We start from the raw sequence: 22,483 nt of genomic DNA on the forward strand, positions 1-22,483 counted from the left end.
GAGGGTACTTGAAGGAAAAGTCCCTCCCCGAGGATGAGGCGTCTACCGAAAGAGTTGCTCGGCAGTCCAGACGCTATGCCATAGTAGATGGGGATCTTTACCGGCGTAGCGCAGGAGGTGTCCTCCTGAAATGCATCTCCCGGGTAGAAGGCGGCGAGCTTCTCACTGAGATCCACGAGGGCGAGTGCGGTGGCCATTCATCGTTCCATACACTGGTCGGGAAGGCCTTCCGGCAAGGTTTCTACTAGCCTACAGCTCTCCAGGATGCTTCCGAGCTGGTTCGGCGCTGCAGGGCGTGCCAGTTCCATGCAAAGCAGATTCACTAGCCAGCTCAGGCTCTTCACACCATCCCCCTGTCATGGCCTTTCGCGGTCTGGGGGTTGGACATTCTGGGTCCATTCCCCCGAGCAATCGGGGGCTATGAGTACCTCTACGTCGCCATCGACAAGTTCACCAAGTGGCCGGAGGCGGTCCCAGTCATCAAGGTGACCAAAAACATGGCGCTCCATTTTATCCGCGGCATCACCAGTCGCTTTGGCGTCCCGAACCGGATCATCACCGATAACGGCACCCAGTTCACGAGTGCCCTGTTCGGGGACTACTGCGAAGACCTCGGCATCAAGCTCTGCTTCGCCTCCGTCGCTCACCCTCGGAGTAATGGGCAAGTCGAGCGCACCAACCCGGAGATACTGAAGGGCCTCAAAACCCGGACCTATGACGTGCTCGCAAAGCACGGGAAGGGATGGGTGGACGAGCTACCCACCGTGCTATGGGCTAATTGGACCACGCCAAGCCGCGCCACCGGGGAGACTCCATTCTTCCTCGTGTACGGCGCTGAGGTGGTCCTCCCCTCCGAGCTCACTCTAGGCTCCCCTCGGGTGCATGCCTATACAAAAGGTGAACAGGAGCAGCAAAGGCGCGACGACGTCGACTACCTGGAAGAGCGCCGGTGACGTGCCGCCGTCCGGGCGGCCCGGTACCAGCAAAGTTTGCGGCGCTACCACCAGCTCCACGTTCGGGCACGGTCCTTTGAGGTGGGGGATCTAGTTCTCCGACGCGTCCAGTCGCGTGAAGGAAAGAATAAGCTGTCCCCTATGTGGGAAGGTCCCTTCACCATGATCGGGGTCCCGCGAGAAGGTTCTTTCAGATTGGCAGCAGAAGATGGGCAGCCGCTTCCCAACCCATGGAACATCGAGCACCTGCGCAGGTTCTACCCGTAGACGGTCATGCTCGAGGCTCAGGTCAACCAGGCCGGGGGCTTCTCCCCCGCCCAAGTTGACCGGGGGATACCACTAGCTGGGTAGGTAAGTCGCCCAACCTTGTAAAATTGTCAATTCAATGTAAATCTCAATGTGCAGTCGTATGTCAATTTCTTTTTTTCTGGATTCCATATGTTTAATCTGTCTGGTGAGATGCTCGATTGTGCGAGAAAAAGTCCGCTCTCTCATTTTCCCCGCTGATAAAAGAATCACAATCGGTATGCACGCGGGCAGTTGCCGCTGACTTACGTCCGATGTGGTAGGCTATGGTGTTCGGTGTCGTGACAGGCTCCCGGGCACTACCGAGTTCCTGGACGCTCTGGGTAATCCTATCGCTCGAGCTGCTCGAGTAGTCTGGAGCCCAAGCCCCAGGGGCGGGCTGTCGGTGCTCGGTCTGGTCTGTCATACCCGGGCGCCACCGGACCATAGGACCTCTGGGTTATGCCTCTGTCTGCTCTTGTCCGCCGATCTGGGTATTCGAGAGGTCTCGGGTCGAAAACGAGAGCAGTCTATAGCAAGTACCGCACCAACAGAGCGCACCAAGCAAAGAAATTCCCTATTCTCTCTTAAGTCACAGGTCGACAATCAAGAGCAGCTCGACCACGAGGGCCTCGATGCCCAGGTCACTGATCGGCCCCAAGGGTCCTCGGGTGGTCCTACCGCTTAGGCATGAGTGGTCGAGATCACCCGACCCCGGGATCCTCGCGTGCCCCTTGACACCCGGGCGCTCCGGCTGAAGGAACCAAGTCCCTGGGCACCCCGAGCTCGGAAGCGCACGCCCCTCCTGGATCGGTTGGCCGGAAGGCCGACAGCTGCCCGGTGAGTGGTTAAATTCAGACAAATTTACGTTCAATAGTATTCTGTTCCTGAGTCATCCTCGGGGGCCGTCGTATTCTAATCTGCCCGGTGAAATGATCTCCTCACGCACAAAACCCTACCGTGTGTCTACTTTTTTCTAGAACGACAGAACGGTCCGTAGAATGGTGTACCGCACGCGCGGTAATGTCCGACCGAAGTCCTTCGTGGTGGTCGTGGTGTTCGGTCCGCTTTTAAGGACCCCAAGCACTACCGGGTCCCTGGGTGCCCTAGGTAATCCTATCACTCGAGCCACTCGAGTAGTCCGGAGCCTAGGCCTCAGGGGCAGGCTGTCGGTGCTCGGTTCGGTCCGTCTTAAGCCCGGGTACCACCGAACCATGGGGCCTCTTGGTCACAATTCCTCCCGCGCGCGTCTCCGGTCTACTGACTGAGTGGTCGCGAAGTGAAAAAGTATTCACCGGTCATGGCGTGTTCCGTGCTGGATCGATCCATCTCCCGAGCAAGGAAGTTCGTGTCTTTGTCTTTTGACTTAGACGATGCGGACTCGCGAGGGCTCGGGGGCTGAACGCACCAAGAATGACGATCGGGACGACTTCGTTCTCGGGGACGGAAAGGTCGGGAACGGTCCGACTGAGTACTCCCCGGGGCTTCAAGGCAAAACATCGGAAGAAACACTAAGTACTCAAGAGCACTGGAGTTGCAAGCCCAAAGAAAAGCTCCCATTATATTCACAAGGAAAATACAAGCTTTTCTAAGGGATCGCTCCCATATTTACATCCAGCCAAGACAAAAAAAAGAAAAGGAAACTACTACAAAAGCCTAATCGGAGGCAGAGTCGACATCGGAGTCGTCTTGGCCATCCCCGGGGGCTGGCGGCGGCGGCACTTCCCGCCTGAAGCCGGCCGCCACCTCTGCAGTGGTTCTCTGAACTGCTTCCCTGGTGGCCTCTCCCTCGGCTTCGACCACTCCTTCCCGCGCCGGCTCCAGCGGGAAGTTCGGGTCTCTGCTCTGGTAGCAAGCCAGGACGTGCTCGGCCACCGCGTGGGCCAAGCCGCATCCTTCCCGGGCGGTGAGTTCATGGATGGCCCAGGGCAGCGCCTCGAGGCGCTCGCAGACTTGTTGAAGCCCTAGGACTTGTCGTGCAGGGCTATCACTCTTCTCGTCCGCGACAAGTCGCCCAAGGCCGGCCCTCTCCACGGCACGCCGCATCCATCGGAGTATGTCCTCCAACATATGCTGCAGGTTGACCCGCGAGACGAAGGTAGTCTCGAGCTTCTCCTTCGCGGCCCGTAGCTGCTCCTCGAGTCCCTGGCCCCCGGCTGCGCCAGAAGAGCCGTCGTCGGTTGCGGAGCCAGCGGCTTGCTTTGTCTGCGCCACCAGTTCGGACAAGGCGCGCTCACGGGCGGTCAGCTCTGCCTCGTGTTTAGCGTTCTCCTCCTCCCTGGTGGCGATGGCCGCGGCCGCCACGGCAGCCTCCCCCTCTCGACGGGTCAGCTCCCCCTCCCGGCGGGTCAGCACGTCCTCCTGGTGGGCCAGCAAGTCCTCCCGGGCGCCCAGATCCGCCGCCGTGATCTCGTTGTCGACCTCCCGGAGGGAGACATCCTCCTCCCACCGGCGGATATCTTCTTCAATTTTCCGGAGGTCTTCTTCCCAACGTTGGAGGCCGGCGCGCGTCTGATCGGCCTCGCCCTCTCGGCGGGTCAGCTCAGGCCGGAGCTCCTCCGCCGCCTTCCCGCGGCCCGCGACCGCTTCCTCCCTTTCCTGCGCCTGCCCCACCCTGGCAAGGGCCTCGGCAGCCTGCTGCTGCGACGCCTCAACCAGGTGGGCGGCGTCTTCTCGCTCCCGCACGGCTTCAGCGCGGGCGGCCTTCAAAATCTCCCGCTCCCACGTGACCTCCACGCGAGTATCTTCCAGAAGCTTCTGCTCCCGCGCAGCCGCCGCGCGGGCCTCATCCTGGGCGCTCGCAAGCTGCGCCCTCTCCAAAACTAGTCAGGTGCGCTCCGCCTCGATCTGCCCCTCCTTCGCGTCCACCGCCGCGCCCAGCCGCTCGACCGCCACCTGGACGCCCTCGATCGCAGCCAGGAAGGGGTCGGCAAGCTGGCCAGGCGCCGGTGGAGCGCTGGTTTCCCCGCGATCCGCCTCCGGGGGGTTCGGGGTCCCCAAGGGTCGCCACAAGATCATCCGCCCCGGGCTCGGCACGCCCGAGGTAGGTTGGACCGGCGCCGGGCGCTCGGGCGACAGCCGCGTTCCCGCCTCGGCCGCCGCATCCGTCGGCCCCGGCAAGGTCGCTGCTTCCGCCACCATTCGCCCCGGGCTCTGCATGCCCAGGGTAGGTTCCACGGGCGCCGAAGGTTCAGGCGACGGCTCCGTCCTCCCCTCGGCCGCCGCTTCCGCCGTCCTCCCTCGGCCGCCGCGTCCACTGGCCCCCCCGCCATCGCTGCATCCGCCTGCCTCGGCTCAGCTGGCGGGCTTGGCTCTAGCGCCGGCGCCGATGCTCCTTCGATCGCAGCGGCGCCCGTGGGCGGCCTGCGGGAGATAGACGAAGGTCAAAATCGAAGCCTAGTTCGGGCAAAGAGCGCCCAAAAAAGAGCGAAGAATGAAACTTACTCGGTCGTAGTCCCCCGGTACTGCCATTTGGCCGCCGGGAGCCTGAAGTCCGGGTCCAGCAGTGCCGGCCCGGAATCCTCCCGTCTCCTCTTCCGCCGAGGGCTTGGCGGGGTCGCTGCGCGGTTCCCAGGTGCCGGGTCAGGCCTCATCCTCACAAGGCGCGGTTCCAGGACCGGGAACGCCGCCGCTGCCGATGGCGACGGCGGGGAATCCGGCACTGGGATGTAGACTCGGGGGCGCTTCCCCCGATCCCCCGGCACCGCCGCTACTACGCTCTCAGCGGTGCCCTCTTCTCTGGTGCGGCGGCTGCTGCCCGCAGCGGCCCCACCACCAGCCCGCGTCGGGCTGTTCGTGGCCTCCTCGCTGGCCAACTCATCCAACCCAGGGAGCTCGGGGGCCTCGGGGCTCCGGCTCCTCGGCCGGTCCACGAGCCCCTGGGCATCAAACTCCGGCAGCTTCGCCATGATCGCCGTGCGCTCGGGGTTGGCGCAGAGCGCCATCTCCGGCCACGGGAGCTCCGCCCGGCTCATGTCTTCCACTTCGGTCACCACTCGGGTCATGCCCCTCAGCTCCGCTGGGCCCAGGTCCCAGCTTGCGCCGATTTGGGTCCGGGTGATATCCTTGGGCCCGGTGTAGAGCCAGCATGGCCGGGCCCGCTCCCGCAGGGGCGCCAGGCGACGGCGCAAGAAGTCCGCCACCACCATTACCGAGGTCAGCCCGGAGTCGCGCAGGAGTCTGATGCGCTCGAACGCCAGCTCCAACCTCGCGTCCTCCGGCGGCGGCACCTCTCACGTCAACTTCTGGGGCTCCGCCGCCGCTTCCGGTAGAGCGAGACGATCATGGGGGTCGACGTCGATGAAGAACCAGTCCCGTCGCCACTCCTCCCATTTGCTGCGCAGCACCTGGGGGATGTACTGCTCCCCCAGGCTGTCTCACAGCCGAAGATTGCAGCACCCCGCGACGTCCGCCGTGGAGTACCCCCTCTTCTTCCCAGCCGGCCGCAGGACGAAGAAATGCCGGAGAAGTGTCACCGAAGGCACCACCCCCACGAACATCTCGCAGAGGTGCGCGAAGACCGCCAGCACCACGACGGAGTTGGGGCTCAAGTGCACTAGTTGCATGCCGTAGGTGTCGAGAACTGGGAGGAAGAAAGTTGAAAACGTCGGCACCAACCCCGCCGCCACAAAAGAAGTGAACAAAACGATTCGCCTGGGAACGGTCGTCGCCGGCGAGAAGTTCACCGGCGTCACCACCATGGCTCCCTCCTGCCCCTCGGGGATGAGCAACTTCCTGATTTTGGCCGCCGCCTCTTCATTCTTCAGACGAGACTCCGGCAGCACGCTATCCGGAGTCCTGTCACGACGGCCTCCTCCGGCTCTCGGCATCTCGACGGGAGCGGAGGTTGTCTGGTGGTGGAGAGAAAGGAGGAGAAGCGCTCCGATCGCCTGAAAGGTTTCTAAGGGCTCCGGAGCACGAACGAGACAAGAGCAAGATCGCAAGAAGGCGTAAAGAGGGGGGCGGATCGATCCCCTCCCCCTTTTATATTTCAGAGTTCAAACATTACCGGCCAACGGTTCGCTTGGCGGGACGGCTTCCTCGGTCGACGCAACTACCAGACGAATCTCCCGTCGATCGTGCGGCATCAGCGGCTGCCAGGCGTATTTTCCTCGATCTGCACGGCAGCCGCGCGTGCCACCCGTACCATTGTCATGCCCTTCGGGAGTTGTATGGCCACGCGTCCGCTTGTCTCCCCGCTGGGCCGTACCAGAGGCCCGGGTCTAAATGGCCACCTCTTGAAAGCCTACCATGTGGCGTCCACGCCAGCCTCGACCTCGTCCGCGATGAAGGGCCTATCCGCAGTCTCCGTGCCATCACCTGCCAATGGGCCCGGGGGCTACTGTTGGTGTATCAGGAACCGGGGATCCCTGAGTCCCGAGGCCAGGCCAGCCGTCCGCCATGTGTCACCATCCCGCGAGGTCCCTCCTGCGGGATGAGGAAAATCTAAGTTCCGGGAGACGGTGCTCGGGGCCACAGCCTCTGGTCCCCGAGCACCCCAGTTCCCCGATGACCCGCAGAATCTAAGTCCGGGAGAAGGTGCTCGGGGCCAGAGCCTCTGGTCCCCGAGCACCCCAGTTCCCCAATAACCTGCAGAGTCCAAGTACCGGGAAGAAAGTGCTCGGGGAGGTGCCCGGTCGCCCCCGAGCACCCTAGTCCCCCGATGATCAGAAGAGCTAAGTTCCGGGAGAGAGCGCTCAAGGGGCTGCGTGCGGCAGCCCCCGTGCGCCCGGTTCCCCGAGGGTCAGTGCAAAAGTGCTCGGGAGAGAGTGCTCGGTGTTGCACGTGGCAGCCCCCGAGCACTCGGTTCCCCGAAGGTTCGTGCGAGAGTGCTCGGGAGAGAGTGCTCGGGGAGGTGAACAGTACCCCTGAGCACTCGGTGCCCCGACGACCCAGAAGAGCCCCCGAGGGGCCCGCCGATGAGGTGTCAACAAGTCAGAGGTCCAAGGCCGCATTTAATGGGCGTGCGCGGCCTGACATCCCCAACTGCTCCCACCGCGGTGTCAGTCCCTACCATGCTTTGGCAGAGAGGCGTGGGGCCATTAATTGCACGGGTCCCATCCCGTATCATCCGGTGTATCTCGGGATAACGTTGCCAGGATCAAGGCGTTCCGCCTGCCGCCCTGCCGTGGCAGAGGAACAAGACAGGGCGGGCACGCCGGGTGCCTCTGTGGCTGCCCGGTGGGCCCTCTCAACGGCGCCCGTTGTCAGGGCGTCCACAGTGACGAGTGATCAGACGCGCGCCGCGTTTTTCCACCGCCCCTCACTTCGCCCAGAGGAAATGATGACGCCTTTCTCAGTCGTGGCGTCTTGGAACTTGTGCCCCTTCCTTCGCGTTCGGGGTATGTCGCGGCCGGTGAGTGCATAAAAGGATGGGCATACAGAGAGAAGAAAAGGAGAGAAACATCGGAACATCGGACAAGGAAAAACATCGAAAAATCGGAGGAGAGAACAATTGGAAAAAAGACAAGCCCAAGCAATCGACCGTGTGACACTCAGACGAAGAACATTGCAAGCAAGCCTGAGCAGAGCTAGAACACGGAGCCTCAAGCTCTTAGTTAGACAATATATTCTTGTAACCAGACATATCCCTCAGGGATCCTCCTCAGGGTAAGATATAGCATCCATACAGGAGTAGGGTATTACGCCCCCGTGCGGCCCGAACCTGTCTAAACTCCGGTGCATTTGCTTCTCTTTGCACTAGGTCGATCATCCCCCACCACCGGCCGTTGCATTTACTTCCACTTCCATTTATTTCTCTGAAGAACTTATTCAGGATCATCCCCCTGGCCGAATCTTTAAAAAGGGGTCTCTCGGGATCCCTGCGACAGGAGTTAACCCTCCGACAGCGGCGCACCTTGCTTTTAGTCTCCTCCAGCGCACTCCCCACCCCCAAAAATGCCAAGGGCAGGAAGCGGCCGTCGGGATGCGTTGAGCGCCAACAGCGTCCTGCCGAGGTCTTGCCTCATGAATGAGGAGGGGCGGAGAAGGTCCGAAAGCTAATGGTCCCCGCTGGCCAGCGGGGGGCGTCGGTCATGACGCCGGCCAACTATCCGCCCGCCACACGCAGGGCTGGGCGGATCGTGATCTTCGTATCTTTCGTCGCCGCCGGCCTGGTGCCACCGTTCTCGGCGTTTCTTCTGCAAGCACTGGACACCTTCGGCGTCCAGCTGGCCCATCTGAGTCTTAACTCAGTGGTCATCCTGGCGACCTTCGCCCACTTCTGCGAGATGTTCGTGGGGGTGCCGCCATCGGTCGCGCTCTTCCGACACTTCTTCATCCTTCGAGTGATCGGGAAGAAGAAGGGATCGGACGAGGTGGAGGTCGTGGGCTGCTGAAACTTCCACCTGTGGGAGGAACTCGACGACGCCTACATCTCGCAGGTCTTACATGGCAAGTGGGATGACTGGCGCCGAGACTGGGTTTACATCGACGTCAGTCCCCATGACCGCCTCTCGCTGCCCTAATCGCCGGCAGAGCCCAACAAGCCGATCTGAGAAGCGGCCCCCGCGAAGGATGCCCGTCTGCGCCCGGTGCTGAACCGCATTGAAGACTTATGCCGGGCTGGGCTTACCTCGCTCATGGTGGTCACCGATTTCCTGCGCCACCGTCTGGCCCCTCTGAGGGAGTGCGCCCGCTTCGCCTGGATGTACACCGGTCCCCGCAACTTGATGAGGACCTGCATAGGCGAGGAGGGGGACCTCGACGAGGGGGCCCTGGCGACCCTGCTAAAGGTGGTGACCGGCGTCGATGACCTTGCAAGGAGCTGGCGCTTTGCGCAGACCCGGTTCGAGTGGCTCTGCAAGAGTCAATGCCGGTCTTTGACACCCAGGGGCTGGTCGACCGTCCAGGGCACCGAGACCGCGGGACTCTGCACATCCCCAGGGCGGACATCAAAGGAGGGCGGGGTGCCGCTACCGACGACAGCAAGCCGCAGAACGGGGGCGATAAGGGGAAACGGCCCCGGGCGTATATCCCTCAACCATCTTCATCCTCGTCACCGTCACCTCCGCGACAACGGCCGATGGCAAGCGGCGCGATGGCGGGCAGTCGAGGCGATCAGTCTTTGGGAGCGGACTCCGGGGCGGAGGCTGGGTCTAGCTCACAATGACCCAAAGGCCAGAGCCCAGACCGGCCAGCCTTCGGGAGCAGGCTCCGGGGCAGGCGCTGAGACCATCCCACAACACCTCGAGGGCCAGAGCCCAGCTGGCGGTGCGACAACTGCCGGCCAAACAGGCCAGTCTTCGGGAACAGGCCCCGAGGCGAACGCTGGGACCATCCCACAATGGCCCAAGGGCCAAAGCCCTCCCCCGAAAAGGAGGAGGCCGGAGCCTGGGCCTGAGCCCAGGCCACAGGATCCAGAGTTCTGGATCCTGCAGTCCTGATGGCGGTACCATGGGCCCAAAACAACGCAAGCTCCCTTTCCTTCTCGAGCATATTTTGCCCGAATTTTGGCTGGAGGTTAACCTGTTTTCGTTTCAGGCCGCCCAAGTACTCTACAGGAGGCCAGAAGCCCCCGGAGCAGCCGAGGCCATCCCCTGTCCTTGAGCCGAGCGCCCCGGCGGGCTCCGAGCCAAGGGCCCTGGCCAGCTCTAATTCAAGAGCCCCAGCCGGTCCTGAGCCGAGAGCTCCGGCTAGCCCTGAGCCGAGAGCCCCGGCGGGCCCTGCCTTGAGCCCTCTGAGGAAGGAGCAACCAGTTGTAGGGGAGGTGGTCGCGACAAGGGTAGCGTCAGCGCGGCGGCCATCGGGGTCCCCGAGCGCCTCTGCTGAGAGGGCTCACAGGGGACCCTGCCCTCGGCCATCCCCTGGCCAGGCCCCGGAACCCCTCCCCGAGGTGCTGGAAAGCTCTCGGGAGGTCATCGGGCGGCTCGAGGCGGCCGTTGTGGCAAAGTGGGCTGAGCTCGAGAAAGAGCGCGTCGCCCTAGTCAATGAAAGGGGCCAGCTGGAGGATGTCCGCAAGTTGCTAGGGACCCACGTGGCCTCGGCTCGCTCGGCCTACGAGAAGTCCATGTGGTAGGTGGCCGTGGAGTGGGAGGCACTGGAGGAGGCTCACGACGAGGCTGTCACCGTGTAGGAGAAAGCCAACCGCTTGGAGCGGCTCGCGGTAGAGCGCGACCGAGCGTCGAGGAGGCGCGCCAGCGAGCTAGATGCTCACGAAGAGCAAATTACCCAGCGCGAGCGGCAGGTTGCCTCACGGGAGGAGGTGGCCAGCCAGAGGGAGGAAGCCGTGCGGTCTGCATAGGTGGACCTTTGCCACCAAAACGATGACCTAGAGCGCGGCTGCACCGAAGTCCTCCGCCGGGAGGAGCAGGTTGCACTGCGTGAGACGGATGCCAACTTGGTGTCATCAGCGTTGGCTGCCTAGGAGGAGCAGGTCGCACGGTGTGAGGCGAGTGTCGATTTGGCGTTGTCAGCACTCGCCGCCCGAGAGGAGCGTGTCGCTAGCCAGGAGGCCGACCTAGCCGCCCGAGAGCAAGCCATCAAGGCCTGAGCCGAGCAACTGGATGGGACCCGGATCGAGGTGGCTACCTGACTTGAGGAGGCACTGACCGGGAGGGGTGTCCCTGCCATTATCGCCGATAGTAGTAGCCTCAGGGCTCGGCTGAAGAATGTCGAGGAGGAGCTTGATGTCGTCCTTTCAGAGCGGACGAATGTGAAGCTGATGAAGCGGGACATCCTTCGATGGGCGCGGGACTCCGTGGAGGCAGTCGGGCTCGGGCGTGTGTTTGTGGGTGACCAGGGGCTGGAAACAGAAACAATAGGCCACCTCGCCCAGGTGTTCACAGAGATCACCTAGCGCCTCGAGGCTCTCCCTACGGCTGTCCAGGAGCTAGCGACCTGGGAGGGGCGTGCGCTGGCCCAAAGTGTGGCTGACCACGTTCTCACCTGCTATCGCAGCCAAGACCCCGCCTTCCCACTGGAGCCAGCTCAGCAGGGAGTGGTTGAGGCAGAGGAAGTCACCGCCCGGGCGGCCGTCCACGATGTCACCACCGAGGTGGTGGAATCTTTTGTGCGAGAGCCGGGCCTGAGTAGTGACAGCAGTAGGGAAGCGTACCCTCCTCCTTAGCCTGTAAAAAGTTAGGGTTTTTGTTTTTTTTAATGTTGTAAATATAGGAGTGATTCCCTCATGAATGGTTCCTTTCAATGTAATAGAAGCCATCCTTGGAATCGAACTCCGATCTGTGCTTGTTCTTTGTGTTGTTTGTTTTTTCTTGATGTCCTGAGAGGCACCGGCCAGACCGAGCCTGACAATCTTCCCCCGAGAAGTTAGGTTGCCCCGGCCACTCATGTTCGAGCAGCGGGACCACCCAAGCGTCCGGCCCCCGAGCCCACGCGAGTGCGCGACTGCTGAGTCAAAGAGACACAGACACGAACTTCCTTGCTCGGGAGAGGAATCCACCTGGCACTGTACACGCCATGACCAGTGAATGCTTTTCGCCCTGCGACCTCACAAACAAATAGACTAGAGACGCGTGCGGGCAGAAACGCAATCATGAGTCCCCACTGTTTGGTGGTGTCCGGGGTAGGACTGACCAGGCCGAGCACCGACAACCAGCCCCTGCGGTCTAGGCGGTCCCGACCACTCATGTTCCAGTGGTAGGATTACCCGAGAACCCAAAGGCTCGGTAGTGCTCGGGGTACTGCCAAGCTGACCGGGCACCACGGCCACCATAAAAGCACCTTAGGTCAGCCATCGCCGCCTGTACGGTACACCGACTACTATTTATTTTTGTCGTTCCGAAAAAAGCAAACACGAAGGCGGGGTTTTGCGCACAAGGAATCTGCCTCGCTGAACAGATTAGCATGCGAGGGTCCTGAGGATAACTTAGGAACAGTAGTTTATTGCGTATAAAGGAAATTCATATGACTTTAGTAACTCACCGAGCAGGTGTCAGCCTTCCAGCCGGCCAGGCCAGGAAGGAGTAGGTGTCCTCAGCTCAGGGCACCCGGGAATGTGGGTTCCCTTGTCAGGAGCGCTTGAGCCCCCAGGGCATCCTTTTAGCACCCAAGCACTGCAAACCCGGTAATAGAACTAGGGGCTAGGCGGTCCCGACCACTCATGTCCAAACAGTAGGATTACCCGAGGACCCCAGGGGCTCGAGCAGCGCCCTGGGCACTGAGGCCCTTGTGGTCGGGCTGCTTGGTTCTCGATCATTTATCTATAAGCTTGAAAAATAGGCAAAGATTCTTTGCTTGGTGTGCTCTGTTAGTGCGGTACTCGTAATAGCCTGCTCTCATTTTTGACCCAAGACCTCTTGAATGCCCGAACCGGCGAAGTGTACAGACAGAGGCATGACCAAGAGGTCCAATGGTTCGGTGGTGCCCAGGGTAGGACTGACTAGGCCGAGCACTAACAGCCCGCCCCTGGGGTCTAGGCGGTCCCGACCACTCATGTTCGAGCGGTAGGATTACCCGAGAACCCCAGAGGCTCGATAGTGCTCGGGGTACTGCCATGCAGCCGGGCACCACAGCCTACCACAATAGACTTAAGTCAGCAGTCGCTGCCAGTGCGCATACCGACCGGAATCCATTTTTATCAGCGGGGAAAAATGAGAGAGCGTATTTTTCTTGCACAAATCGAGTATCTCACCAAGCAGATTAAATATATGGATACCAGAGAGAAAACTCAGAATAAGAGTAATATGAGCGTATATTGACAATTTGTACATAAGTGCTAACTTACATGGTTGGTGGCAGCCCCCGGCCAATTTGGGCAGGGGGAAGGCCCCTGTCCTGGTTCGCCTAAGCACAAACATGCTGACCTAGGGATAAAACTTGTGCAGATGCTCGATGTTCCACGCATTTGGGAGAGGTTGCCCATCCTCTGTGGCCAACCGAAACGAGCCTTGCCGCGGGGCACCGGTCACGATGAAGGGCCCTTCCCACATGAGGGAGAGTTTATTCTTTCCTTCGCGCGTCTGGGCACGTCGGAGAACTAGATCCCCAACCTCGAGTGACCGGGCCGGGACGTGGCGCTGATGATAGCGCCACAGTCTTTGCTGATATCTGGCGGCTAGAACGGTGGCTCGTCGCCGACGCTCCTCCAAGTGATCGACGTCGTCGCGTCTTCATTGTTCCTGTTTGCCTTCTGAGTAGGCATTCACCCGGGGGGAGCCTAGCGTGAGCTCGGAGGGGAGGACCGCCTTGGTGCCATAGACGAGGAAGAAAGGCATCTCCCCGGTAGCCCAGCTTGGCGTGGTCTGGTTGGCCCATAACACAGCAGGCAGCTAGTTGATTCACCCTTTCCCGTGCTTTGCCAGCACGTCGTAGGTCTGGGTTTTGAGCCCCTTTAGAATCTCGGCATTGGCGCGCTCGACTTGCCCATTGCTCCAAGGATGAGCGACACAGGCGAAGAAAAGCTTGATCCCGAGGTCCTCGCAGTATTCCCCGAACAGGGCACTTGTGAACAGGGTGCCATTGTCGGTGACGATCCTGTTCGGGACGCCAAAGCGACTTGTGATACCACGGATGAATTGGATCGCCGTGGTATTGGTAACGTTGATGACTGGAACCACCTCCGGCCACTTGGTTAATTTGTCGATGCGACGTAGAGGTACTCATAGCCCCCGATTGCTCGAGGGAATGCACCCAAGATGTCCAGCCCCCAGACCGCGAAGGGCCAAGACAGGTGGATGGTGTGAAGAGCCTGAGCTAGCTGATGATTCTACTTTGCGTGGAACCAGCACGCCCTGCAGCGTCGAACCAGCTCGGAAGCGTCCTGGAGGGCTGTTGGCCAGTAGAAGCCTTGCCGAAAGGCCTTCCCGACCAGCATGCGGAACAATGCATGGCCACTGCACTCGCCCTCGTGGATCTCAATGAGGAGCTCACTGCCTTCTGTTCGGGTGATGCATTTCAGGAGGACACCCTTCCGTGCCGCACCGGTAGGGATCCCCATCTACTATGGCATAGCGTTTGGACAGCCGTGCAATCCTCTCCGCAGAGGCATCATCCCCGGGAAGGATGTTTTCTTTCAAGTACCCTCGGATCTCGTCGATCCACGAGGATTCTTGAGAACTACCAGCCAGCGTAGTGCGCTCGAGCGTTGTTGCGGCGAGGTATATGCCGCAGCTCCAGGCCGTCAAAGTGCCGCTCCAGCCTCCTGACTTCTGCCATGTACGCCGCCATCTGCGGGTCTGCGCACTGTTATTCCTTGGATACTTGGTTCACCACCAGCTGGGAGTTTACCTTGACAAGCAGCCGTCGGATCCCGAGACCCACTGCTGCTCGGAGGCCAGCGATGAGTCCCTCGTAATCCGCCATATTGTTCGTCGCTCAGAAATGCATCTGCACAACACACTGGAGTACTTCACCCGTTGGGGAGGTGAGAATCACTCCAGCCCCCACGCCTTTCAGCGTGAGGGAGCCGTCAAAGTGCATGACCCAGTACCTGGGCCCGTCTTACCCGGGGTATGCGGATAACTCTTCATTGTCGGTCTCGAGGACCGGCGCTGTCGGAGGGTTAACTCCTGTCGCAGGGATCCTGAGGGACCCCTTTTTAGAGATTCGGCCGGGGGGATGATCCTGAATATGTTTGACGGAGAAATTAATGGGTTTGAATGCGATGGCCGGTGGGGTGGAATGATCTAGTGCAGAACGAAATCAATGCGCTGGTGTTTAGACAGGTTCGGGCCGCACGGAGGCGTAACACGCTACTCTTGTATGGATACTATAAATGCCCTGAGAATGTCCCTCAAGGATGTTGCTGGTCACAAGAATGTTTGTCTATCTTAGAGGTTGAGGCTCCTTGTTCTTCAGTCGGTGTGTGTCTGTTGGCTTTGGGTGCTCTCGATCTTCTCTTCTCTTCTCTATTTAGCTTGCTCAGAGATTTCAAAGCTTCAAAAACTTCTCTTTGTCCGTGCTGCCGGCTACTTTAAATACCCGCCGACAGTAGCGTGCCCCGAACGGGAGGGGGCACAAGTTCCAAGATACCATAAATGGAAAGGGCTTCATCGTAGCCTCTGTGCAAAGTGACCGGGGGTAAAAAATACGCCCCACGCCCGGTCATCCGTCACCATAAATGCATTGGCAACGGGCACCGTGTAGAGGGCCCACTGGGCAGCCGCAGAGCTGCCTGGCGTGCCCGCCCTGTCTTGTTCTCCTGCCACAGCAGCGGGGCAGACGGAACGCCTCGGCCCTTACGACGTTATCCCGAGATGGGCCGGAAGGCACGGGATGGGACCTGTGCATTTAATGACCCCACGCCATTCTGCCAGAATGTGGCACGAACTGACACTGAGCGTGGCGGGAGCAGTTTGGGGTGACAGGCCATGCGCGCTCTTTAAATGCGGCCTTTGGCCTTTGACTGGCGGACACCTCATCAGTGGGCCCCTGCGGGGGCCACTATCAGGGGGCTCTCTGAGTCGTCGGGGAACCGAGTGCTCGGGGGTCACTGTTCACCTCCCGAAGCACTCTCTCCCGGGCACACTTGTACGGACCTTCGAGGGACCGAGTGCTCGGGGGCCGCTGCTCGTAGCCCCGAGCACTCTCTCCCGGAACTTCCTTCAGTGGGTCCTCGGGGTACTTGGGTGCCCAGGGGGCCACCGCTCGCGGCCCCGGGCACACTTCTCCCGGTACTTAGCTTTCCTGATCGTCGGGGGACTCGAGTGCTCGGGGGTCACTGTATACCTCCCCGAGCACTTTCTTCCCATTACTTAGACTTCGCAGATCATCGGGGAACTTGGGTGCTTGGGGACCACTGACTGTGGCCCCAAGCGGCCTCTCCCGGGACTTAATCTTTTTTACCTCGCGGAGGAGACTCCGCGGGATGGCGCCACGTGGCGGATTGCTGGCCTGGCCTGGGGATTCGGGGACCCCCGGTTCCTGATTCACCGACAGGCATCGACTCTGCCACGAAGGCAGAGCCTGGCTTTTGATTGCTTGGCGGCTGACGAAGTGCAGATCAAATTCTGCGAGCTCGACCGCCCATTTGACAATACGCCTGGTGCCTTCTCGGTTCCGCAGGATCGGCCCCAATGGGTATGTGGTCACTACTGAGACCTTGTGCGCCTGAAAATAGTGGCGTAGCTTCCTGGAAGCACGAGCACTGCATAAAGCATTTCTGGGCTTGAGGGTATCTTGTCATGGCGTCTCGGAGGACTTCACTGATGAAGTACACCGGTCGCTGTATACAGTGGGCCCCGACTGTGGCCTCACCCGAGGACTTGTCACAGTCCGCGAGCTCGATGCAGTGGTCGGGGGCGGCCGAGGTCTCGGGCTTGACTCCCTGGTCGGGAGGGGCCGAGGTCTCGGGCACGATTCCCTGGTTGGGAGGAGCCTCGAGACCTGTAAGTTGCTCGGGGGTGGCCGGGCGCTCATACCCAGCACCTTGCCCCGAGCACTCATCACGCTCCACCACCAGTACCATGCTCACGACCTGAGGAGTGGCCGAGACGTAGAGCAATAAAGGCTCGCCCTCGAAGGGGGTCACCAGTACGGGCGGTGAGGTGAGATACTTCTTCAAGTCTTGGAAGGCCTGCTCAGCCTCCCGTGTCCAGTCGAAATGACCAGTCTTCTTCAGCAATTTGAGATGAAGTGCCCCACAGCCGCCATGCACCCGGCGAGGCACTGGACCTCTTTGAGCCGAGTCAGGAGCCGCATCTGTTCGATGGCCTGGATCTTTTCGGGATTGGCCTCAATTCCCCAACTGGAAACCAAGAAACCGAAGAGCTTGCCGGCGGGCACCCCGAAGACGCACTTCTTGGGGTTGAGCTTTAGGCGGGTGGTGTGGAGACTACTGAAGGTCTCGGCCAAATCTTCCAGCAGGGTGGTCCAGTTTTGGGACTTGACCACGAGGTCGTCGACATAAGCTTCGACGTTGTGACCAACCTGCGTATTAAGGGTAATGCACACGGCCCGCTGGAATGAAGATCCAGCATTGCATAAACCAAAAGGCATTGACACATAGCAGTAAGTCCCCACTGGGGAAATAAAAGATATTTTTTCTTCGTCCTGCCTGGCCATGCGAATTTGATGATAACCTGAATTTGCATCTTAAAAACACAAAAGATCACACCCCGCGGTGGAATCGACTATCTGGTCTATGCAGGGTAAAGGAAAAGGATGTTTTGGACAAGCCTTGTCAAGGTCGGTGTAGTCGAAGCACATGCACAGCTTGCGGTTGGCCTTCGGAACGACGATTGGGTTGGCCAGCCACTCCAGGTGGAGGTCCTCTCTGATGAAGGCATCGAGGAGCTTGCTGACTTGCTCCCGGATGAACTCCTGGCGCTCAGGCACCTGCCGGCGGATCTTCTGCCTCACCAGCCGTGCGTCTGGGTGCATGGCAAGGTGGTGCTCGATCTCCTCCCTAGGGATCCCGGGCATATCTGACGGCTGCCATGCAAACACGTCAGCGTTAGTCTAGAGGAAGGCGACGAGCGCGCTTTCCTATTTGTTGCCCAGGTCAGCACCGATTCGGATGACCTGGGACGAGTCTTCACCCACCGCGACCTCCTTCGTGGGGATGGAGGTGTCGGTGACGAGTCAGGGTTTGGATGAATAGGGTCCCAGGCCCCCTGGGTGTCCTTCGACCTCGGCTCGAGCGGAGACCAAGGCTGAGTACAGCTGCTCAGCGCATGAGATGACGCTGCCGATCTCGGCGGGCACGGAGATGGGGCCAGCAAGGCCCAGCACCTTGACCGTGAGCTGGCGCAGTGTGTCACCACCATGAACCGGGCGAGCGCCGGGCGCCCGAGGATTGTGTTGTAGGGGAGAGGGACTTCTGCGACATTGAAAACGACGTTCTCCATCCGGAAGTTGTCCCGGCTCCCGAAGGTGACGGGCAGCTCGACCTACCAGAGGGGTAGTGTGTGTCCTGGCGTCACCCCGTAGAAGGGAAGGGATGACGTTAGGCGCCTGGGAGGCACCTGCAGCTTCTTGAATGCCTCCTGGGACAGGAGGTTCAGGCCCGCACCCCCGTCGATCGGCACTCAGCTGACCTTCACATTGCAGATGGTGGGGGACACTACCAGAGGTAGTCGTCCCACCCTTGCAGTGCTCCCGGGGTGGTCCGCCTTACTGAAGGTGATCGGTGTTTCCGACCACTTGAGGGGCCTTGCGGCCGCAGCACCTCGGGTTGCCGAGCACACCTCACGCCGCATTGTCTTGACGCAGCAACGAGAGGAGGGCGTGTACGTGCCTCCATCGATGAAAGCGACAGTGTGCTCGGGCTCTTAAAACCCGAGCTCTTGGTTTTTGGGGGCGGCCTTGTCGTCGCCACCCCAGCGGCGCTCCTAGCGCTCCTTCTGGCGTTGCTCCACGAGACCCTTGACTGACCGAAACTCATTGAGGTCGTGCCAGTCAGTTTGGTGGATTTCACACCATTTTCCAGGCTCGGGCCTCGCGGGAGAAGGCTTTTTCTCGACAGCCACCCGACGTGCCGGCACTACACGGGGAACGTCGCGCTTCCTCCTCTTTTTCTTTTCCCACTTGTCGGAGCAGGAAGGACCTGCCTTGTCGGCAACGGGTTGCTCAGGGCGCGGGCGTGCCACGCCCGAGCCTCCGCCGCCTTGGCGCACTTGTCGGCCAACATGAAGAGCTTCGCGGTGGTCTCGACCTCGTGCGTACCTAGCTTTTCAAGAATCCGCTCGTCGCGGACGCCCTGTCGGAAGGCGACAATGATGGCATGGGGGGTGACCCGTGGGATGGTGTTGCAGACCTGGCTGAAATGTAGTATGAAGCGTCTCAGCGTCTCCCCCTCCTACTGTTTAACGGTGTGGAGGTCGCACTCCAGACCGGGGCGTGTGAAAGTGCCCTGAAAATTAGCCACAAACTGGTGGCACAGATCATCCCAAGAGCCAATGGATCCTGGGGGTAAGTTCATAAGCCAAGAGCGGGCAGAGCCCCTCAAGGCCATATGGAAGTAGTTGGCCATCACCTTTTCATTCCCGCCCGCCGCTTGGACGGCGGTGGTATAGATTTGGAGGAACTCGACAGGGTCGATGGACCCGTCGTACTTCTCCGGTAGCTCTAGCCGAAACTTTGTCGGACAGTTGACCCGGCGGAACTCACTGGTGAACGCGCGGTAGCCCATGCCGTATCCCACGGCACCGTCCATGCCCTGAGGGGCGAACACCGGCGCGCCGGGGAACCCCGGCGGTAGCGGGCCGGCATAGAGGAAGCCAGGTCCTCTACCTCGGTCTCGCGCCGGGACTCCCGATGGCGCTCGAGAGTAACGCGCGCATCCTTGACGGCCCTCCGCTCATTAAGGTGAAAGCGGTGGTCCTGAGCTCCTGTTGTGACCAGGGGGGCGACACTCCGCCTGGAGCCCCCCCCCCCTCCCCCGGCCGGTTCTGCCGCCACCCGAAGATGGTTCGGCTCTTGTTGCACCATGGTGGGAGGTGGCGCGGGAACTTTCGGCAAGTACTTGCCCGTAAGCTGTGCCCACTAAGGCGGCCACCTCCTGCAGCCAACGACCGTCCGGGGTTTCCCCCGCTGCCTAGACAGGCGGGTGCCTAAGGAGTGCTTGCGCCGCAAGCAAAGCACTCCCAGGGCTGGTGTCACCGAAGGTGAGCCTACGCCGTAACGGCGCCCAGTGTTGTCCGGATGCTGACCTTGCGGCAAGGACGACTGCCGCTTGCTGTGGGTTTTGCGGCCCGCTTGCGGCGATGGCGGCCCTACTGGGCCCGACGCGGTTGTCCCCGAGGGAGGGAGGCGCCGTACGGGCCGACTGCTGTTGCTATTGAGGAACAGCAGGAGCTGGGGCCTCCTCGGCCACGTGCTCCACTTCTTCACTCGAGTTTGAGCCAGTGCACTGAAGACGATGTCTGCCCACCATTTTTCCTGCAGAAAACAAGGCGGATTCAGGGAAGCAACCCCCTACCTGGCGTGCCAGCTGTCGATGGATGAACAATGCAAGCGGGGATCCTGAGGGACCCCCTTTGAGATTCGGCCGGGGGCTGATTCTGGATCTACCTTGTACGTGGATTTAATGCGAATGTATGAGATATAGGCGGGACGAATGATCGTCTGCTAGGAGGAGTAAATGTACAAGGGATTTTAGACAGGTTCGGGCTGCACGGAGCGTAATACCCTACTCCTGTGCATATGATGTGCTATTAATGCTCTGGGAATGCCTTTCTCTGGATCTCTGTATTACCATATTTTTTGTCTAAGTCTTGAGCTTTGGCCTTGCTCCTTGCTTCCAGCTTCTTCGACCGGTCCTCCTGCTACGAAGTACTCCCCCCCCCCTTTATATTCTGCCAAGGGGAGGCTTGGCGTGCCCAGAAAGAGGGCACAAGTTCCCATGAGCCATAAACAGAAAGCAACCGTCATGGGGCTACAGTTTGAAGTTACAGGGGTTGAAAATGCGCCTTCGGCCGGTCCCGTCACCCATTACGCCCAACCTTAGCAGGTGCAGGGGGGCCCACCGGGCAGTCACCGAACTGTCCCGCATGCTCGCTCGGTCAGAGCAGGTTTGACGCAGCAGGGGGGGCAAGCGATACACCTCGAGTCCAACGACGATATCTCCAAGCCGTTTCCTTTATGGGCCCCGCAGGGTGACGTGCGATGGGACCTATCGCATTAAATATCCCCACGCCTTCTTGTCAGGCGGTGGTAGAGACTGACGTACTCAGTACAACAGGCGTGGGGGGAGTGGTTGGATGCGACCGGCCATGCTCCCTCTTAAATGAAGTATTGGGCCTCCTACCGATTGACACCTCACCGCGAAGCCCTCGTGGGGTCCACCGGCAAAGGGCTTCTCAGGTCCTCGGGGAACTCTGGGTACTCGGGGACCAACTGTTCATGGCCCCGAGCACCCTCTCCCGGATTTGACTCTTCACAGGTTCTCGGGGAACTCCGCGTACTCGGGGACCACTGTTCATGGCCCCGAGCACCCCTCCTGGAACTGCCTCTTCTTAGGTCCTCTAGGAACTCTGGGTACTCGGAGACCACTGTTCATGGCCCCGAGCACCCCTCCCGGAACTGGCTCCTCTCAGCCCTCGGGGAGATGGTCCCCGAGGGAAGGCGTCATGTGGCATTCTGCTGTTCTGTCCTCGGGACTCGGGGACCCCTGGTTCCCATGTCACCGACACCACCTGAGAAAATCGATTTTCACAGATGGTTCTATAAGTAAACCGCCTGTGATAATTGCTTGTGAACCTCCTTCAGTAAAACAGGCATAACTTTTACATACTAACTCTGATTTGGACATTTTTTGACTCTACGGACATCTACAGAAAAAGTTACATCTGTTTCTCCCCGACTTTGTGGATTTTTTTATTTTTTCGAGGCCAAATTCGGTTTGTAAGATTGATTTCTTGCCCTGAAGTTTCTGCACTGTTTTCCGAATATGCGTTTGTGTACATAACCGTCACCCCTTATATCAAACTTGAGAAGACATGTACTATGGTTCCTATTATAGTGCTGTTGAGGTGAGAAAAAAATAAGAGAAAAATAAAATAAAATAAAAATATTTGTGACCTTGCTGACGCTTGATGACACTTGATGCTATTGTTATCATTAGTACTTCTGTAAGAAGAGTCTTGTTATTGATAATGGGGTTCTTTGATCTTCTTCTAGTTCATCTTGCTGGAGATTTTGAAGTTGGTAGTATTCTTTTTCTTCTCTGAGTTTACTTGCATTAATAGGACTTATGGTAACAATAGCATATTTGTGATCAAAACTTATGTGTAAAACTTCAACTGATTATTTGGATAAATAAATTATCTTCAATAAAAAAGTTTACAACTACAAAGTTTTAGATCTCGACGAGGACTACAATTTTCATATAAATCTTATCTCCATCCGAGTTTGTATGAAAAAGTTATGAATTTTTTAAGGTAAGCTATCATCCATTTTCAGAGGCCCGCGGTTCCTTATGTGAACCGTCTCTGAAAATGGCCTCTATTTTCACAGGCGGTTCATATAAGGAACCATCTATGAAAATGACTATTACCATAGGTGGTTCCTTATGTGAATCGTATGTGTTAATCTGTCCAATTTCACATGTGGTTTAAGGAACCTTCTGTGAAAATGATCTATTTCCACATGCGGTTCCTTATATGAACCGTCTATGAAAATCCTACCATTTTCACATACGGTTTATATAAGAAATCGCTTGTGAAAATAAGCATTTCCACATGCAGTTCCTTATGTGAACCGCCTGTGAAAATGATACGATTTTCACATGCGTTTATATAAAAAACTGCCTATGAAAATGACTTTTACACATATAGTTTCTTCTGTCGTCCGCCTCTAAAAATCGCTCAAACAGTTTACTATATGACCCGCCTATAGAAAGGTTCCTG

This window comes from Phragmites australis, chromosome 10 (assembly GCF_958298935.1).
Source record: "Phragmites australis chromosome 10, lpPhrAust1.1, whole genome shotgun sequence".
Classification (NCBI taxonomy): domain Eukaryota; kingdom Viridiplantae; phylum Streptophyta; class Magnoliopsida; order Poales; family Poaceae; genus Phragmites; species Phragmites australis.